The sequence below is a fragment of the Apium graveolens genome, chromosome 5 (genome assembly GCF_009905375.1).
Source record: "Apium graveolens cultivar Ventura chromosome 5, ASM990537v1, whole genome shotgun sequence".
Lineage (NCBI taxonomy): Eukaryota > Viridiplantae > Streptophyta > Magnoliopsida > Apiales > Apiaceae > Apium > Apium graveolens.
In genome coordinates, this window is record NC_133651.1 from 83,123,940 (window position 1) to 83,129,266 (window position 5,327).

At 31.8% G+C, this 5,327-nt stretch overlaps 1 long non-coding RNA gene across 3 annotated transcripts; it reads right to left on the reverse strand.

Moving 5' to 3' along the window:
• Window positions 1-206: 206 nt before the first annotated feature.
• LOC141661634 (uncharacterized) lies at window positions 207-4,690 on the reverse strand. 3 transcript variants are annotated; one of them, XR_012550060.1, is made up of 7 exons: window positions 4,630-4,659; window positions 4,307-4,414; window positions 4,052-4,183; window positions 3,731-3,837; window positions 3,453-3,641; window positions 2,337-2,562; window positions 207-976 (listed from the first exon to the last, which is right to left on the reverse strand). It is a non-coding gene; the product is annotated as an uncharacterized LOC141661634 (long non-coding RNA). The 3 variants fall into 3 exon arrangements; XR_012550061.1 differs by having other exon boundaries at window positions 3,453-3,567; window positions 4,307-4,690; XR_012550059.1 differs by having other exon boundaries at window positions 4,307-4,690.
• Between the last annotated feature and the right edge of the window lie 637 nt (window positions 4,691-5,327).

The window sequence follows — 5,327 nt, forward strand, 5'->3', positions numbered from 1 at the left end:
AAATCACTTTTGAAATTTGTGAACAAAATAACTTTTAAAAGAAAATTTCTCCAAGGTTTAGAATATTCCTTATAAATCAAAAATAAAGGAACTAAATAAACTTTTGCTTTGAAAAATCAAATACTACATAAAGCAAATTTAAAATGCAGAAATTTTCATTCACACAACGTACAACCATTAAGTATATTTACATTCGGCTCTAATATTATACGAAGTCCAAAATTAATATTACACAAAATGCCGGTCGTAACAATGAAAGGTCATGCCAAATACCAAAATGGCTCAGCATGGAGTGCTTGGAGCTAATTGGGAAGGACCGTATAAAGTCAAAGTTATACTTTGGAAATGAACTTATCGCTTAGAGGATTTGGACGTCGAACTCATTCATCGAGCTTGAAATGCAGAGCACTTGCAAAAATATTATCAGTAGGGCATAGCCTCGGCCCCCTCAATTTTGTGACTTTCCTACACAGGCCTTGAGATGTTTTTCCCTTATAAGTAGCTTTAAGACTATATTTTTTCGGCTCTGTTAATATCTCAGACTACTGCTTCTCGTTGTGCATAATGTTTTTCTAACATGTTACTTTACTATGGTTGTGGAACTATGGATGTGACAGGGGAAGTATTTGAAAGGAAGTGTTGTGTGTTGTGCTAGTGAAAATTGTAATGCCAAGGATTTTAAGAATAGGCAACGACTTTGAGTCCAAGATCAAAACTTCTGCCTCATCATGTTAATACAATACCTACTAAGAAACTTGTTCCATGTCGGGATGCATTGAATAGATATTATCCTAGATAGTGTTTATATGATTGTTAAAACATACTTGGCGAGCTTTTACACCTATTTTATTCAAGAATGTTGCAAATATTCTTGTAGACATGCACTCCCCAAACGTTACCAAGTCAGTTGTCTGAGGAGCCAACTTATTCGTCATTACAATGCCTTCCAAAAGTTGTTCAAATTCCTCCAAGTGGGCTGTAAAGAAGAAGGCAATATATGTTTAGTATAGCGATCATGATATGTGAATAACAATCGAAATGGAGCATACAATTAGTAATCATCATTGTAATAAACTCATGCAAAATGCTGGACCTTTTTATTCTAAGTTACACACTTACTGAAATTTGATCCAAAGTGAAAATACACATTTTAATTATACAAATTAATGAAAATACCATGAACTTAAATGCAAAATAATGGTCAGTTACATCAATAAAAAAGACTTTAGAGACAGCACAGTTGACGGCCAACTATCCAGCCTAAGACTGAAAAGAATTAATATTTCTTGGAAGAAATTTACATAACCATGTGAGATTTCTGAAGTTGAGTGGTTACTCGACATTTAAGGTGACTCAACAACTTAAAAAGGAAAAAAAGGACCTAATACTGGGACATTTGTCCATTAGTATATATTTTTAGTACTTCATCTCAGATATTTAAAAATTTGAAAATAAATTTCATAAAGAACAAATCACCCATACCATTAAAAGCATCTTAGTTGGGTTTCTCATGGTAGACGATCATGTGCCTCTCTTCTGGGAAACTAAGTATAAGTTAGCTACTTCTTTCCGCCACTTAGCAATGGCAACTGAAGAACGACTAAACTTCATTACGCACGTTCTTTTACCATCAGAATATTGATTCTTGGTATCACTGACCTGCTCAAGTAAGTCTGAATGACAACTGACTTTCCCAACTATTAATCATTATGGGTCATTGTACATCCTGGATGATACGGTAATAGAAGCCATCGACGCTTCCAAGAGAAGGCAATTCTTTGGTCGTGGAAGACGCAAGTTTAAATATCTGGCTGAGAACGGGAAAGTTTTATAAAGTGACAATTAGAATGTTTGTCGTTCATTATCTTGTTAACCTTGTGAAAGAGTAGGAAAAAAATGATGCACTTCGATTTAGATTCCATTTGGATTCTGGAGCAGCATACGTACATAACCTAAATATGATTTGGATATTCGATTAATGCTGAAAATAGCCGCCAACACTTTAAATGATTGAAATTAAGCTAGATAGAACTCAGTTAGCAAGTACTCATATCTAAGAAAGCCCTCACACGTTCTTTGATAATTGAGCAAGAAAACACCCAACAATGTGGTCCTTTAACTTGCATTTCTAGCTTGTATTAAGCTGAAAATAACTCATTGCCCAAAATATCCAAACCCCAAATAAAAAAATAAAAAAAGTTACAAACTTTGCAAATAAAAAAATTATCACCATAAAAAATAAATGGGATATCCAAATTTTAGAAAACAGCCACCTGTTCTCTAGTACTCACAGCCAAAAAAAATCAACATTGTAATACATGTGGGTGTAAACTTACATTTTTGGAGATCGTGGATCCATGTTTCTAGATCTATAGTTCTTGGAAACTTCTCATCCCTCACTGTTTTAAACTTATACTTTAATGATTCCATCTCCTTTGCCAATTCAGAAGCTTGTTCTGTGGCCATGTAAATACTTAGCTCAGAGACCTCAAGATCACCTCTCTGTGATCCTATTGACATCTCCGATAAATCCACTTTTTTTAAGAGAAGCAACTTCGGATTCTGCAGCAAGCAACAAATCATCACTTTCCTCTAATTGTTTCATGATATGGTCCAAAGACATGCAGATTTTCTAGACCTACGATTTGCTTGCTCATCATTGATCTCTATTTTTTGAACCATTATTTGCCACTCTTGGAGCAGATTATACACGTAAGATTTAGCCATTCTTGTCCTCGAGATCTACATTAAGTTGGTCTATTACAACTTCATTTTTCGCTACCTTTTCCTCCTGATCGTTTAGTGTCTGAAGTTGTTGTTCAAGTGTCTGTACCTCTAATTTAAAATAGTATTATCTAGCATTTTTATGTGTACTTTAAAAATACTTTTTAATTATGAATACTTATAGAAACAGAAATAAGGTAAATAAACTAATAATTTTTAGTTTGATAACAATTGATGTCTTTTAATTTTTGGAACCTAATTAAATTACATATGGTTCAGGATTACTATACTCGTTTTCATTAATGAGTATAACTCAAAAGACTACCTTTCAATTTAGATTCATGACTAACTAATAAGGTTTGCTCTATAATAATCTAAAACTTTAAATTTATGACCACACATGCAACGAAAACTCACTTAAGACTTCCAAATAAATTTAGTTTCACAAAATTCCCTTTCATCTGTTGTTAAAACCTTTCTGCATTATTTCATACTTTTCTAATAAAACCCACTCTAGTAAAAACTTTTACTATATCTGCCAATTCCAGTGAAGGATCGAAATCATCTTCTTGGCCTTTACTCACCTCCTCGACAAAATTGTGAAGATCTTTATCTAACAATTTCACGTGCTTAGAATTTTTTATTGAAATTAATTAACAGTAATATCAGGAACGATCTGGACCATAAATTTAATATAAACCATTATAGAATAGCAAGAAAGCAAGTACCTTAAATCAGTAACAATCTGCTTTTGTCTTAACATGTCCAATTCAATTGCTGTTAGAGAAGGTTATCCTCCTCTTTGTATATTTTTTCCTTCAAAGATCTCCCTTTTAGAAACGACTACAAAGACACCACACCTCGTTAGTATGTAACATACTCATTTATCATGAAATAAACCACAACAGCACCTTAACCTGTAAATCGAATAATATTATACGAAGGGTGAGTTTTTAGTAGAGAACTTTAAGCAATTTCTGATATTTATGAGCAGATAAACCCGTACCTTATATTCCAAATTAAATGATAGCCTATCTCTTACTTCCATGTTCCTCCATATCTTCTCTCCCGCCCTCTGTATTTATAAACTCCACCCCTTTATAATCAAGTAATCTACATATACAAAACAGGAAGTGGGTGAACATAAAATACTTGTTGGACATTCCATCTCAAAATAGTAGTTCCTCAAAAAATAATTTATTGAATGACCATGTTAAAAATCAAAAATATTTCATGAACATTAGTGATTTTATCGCTAACTCTAGAAAAGAATGGCATGGCAAACTTGGCCACATATTTGTGAAACTATATAATTAGAGATATATACCTTTTAATATCCGTCGCTTTTGCCCCCTCTGACCAATTTTGCCATCTTCTCTATAAACTTGAATATAATGTAATATAATTATATAAATATGAGCAAACATTCAAATCTTCCGATTCTCTCCTTGCGCTTCATCTGAATTGTGATCATGAAAATATGTATAATCAAGTCCGATATATACTTTATGGGAACATAGTACATAACATCATTTACTAAAAAATAGTTACATATGTACACCTACAAAAGAGTTTGACATACATGATAAACATGTACATAACATGATTATATGGCCTAAAAAGGAAGACGCAATGTATCCTCCGAGCAGGTTAGAAAAATGATTTAAAATTGACCATCGATCGTAAGCTACTGCAAAATATCAAAAAGTATGTTTATCAATATAAAAAATATTTGACTTTTGTGTTACACAGCAATGCATCCTTAATTACCATGAATATAACTATAGGACAATAAAGAGTGAAACTTAATTAAACAATAGGGTTGTAATTTCAGAACTAACCATGACCCACATTTGCAAAATTTAGAGTAATATTTATATATAAAAAGTTCAGAAAGTGGCATACCTTCCTACATATATATAGAAAACGCCGCCTATAATGACCAAAAATGATCTTGTCAGATTAATTAAAAAGTGACAAACAGAGATTATTAGATTAATTAAAATAAAAGAAGATCACCAGTATTTAGCAAAAAAAAAAAGAATACCACCCAAAGAAGAACATCAAACTAAACAAAAAATTTACTAATCTAACCACACTTGCAAAATCATTACATAAAAATAAAATTTTAACCAAAAATTATAAGTAGAACATTATGAATATCTAGAATTAAGTAGGAATATCGTCTAAGAATTTACATCTAAACACATATTTTTAAAGAACAATAAAATAGTGAACAAAAGATAAATGCCCCAAATTCGAAATACATACTATCACATTCAAATCAAAAGTTCGAAATTCAGGATAAAACATACAACTAAACACATACATCTTGATTATTGAGTATCAATGATGAGATACTATAGCCTATCACTTTCCGTTTACATCATCAGTGACTGCAAATAAAACATTAAATCAAGAAGATGTACATCGTCAGTGACCTTTAATCTAAAATTATATATGTAAATATTTATATATTTGATCTACATACCTTTCGTAAAAGTCGAACTAACAATTTTTCTGCATTTTTATTGTTCTTGGCTTCAGCATTCTTGCAAAGAATGAAAAAGAAATCGAAACATGATTAGATGAATGGTGAGAGA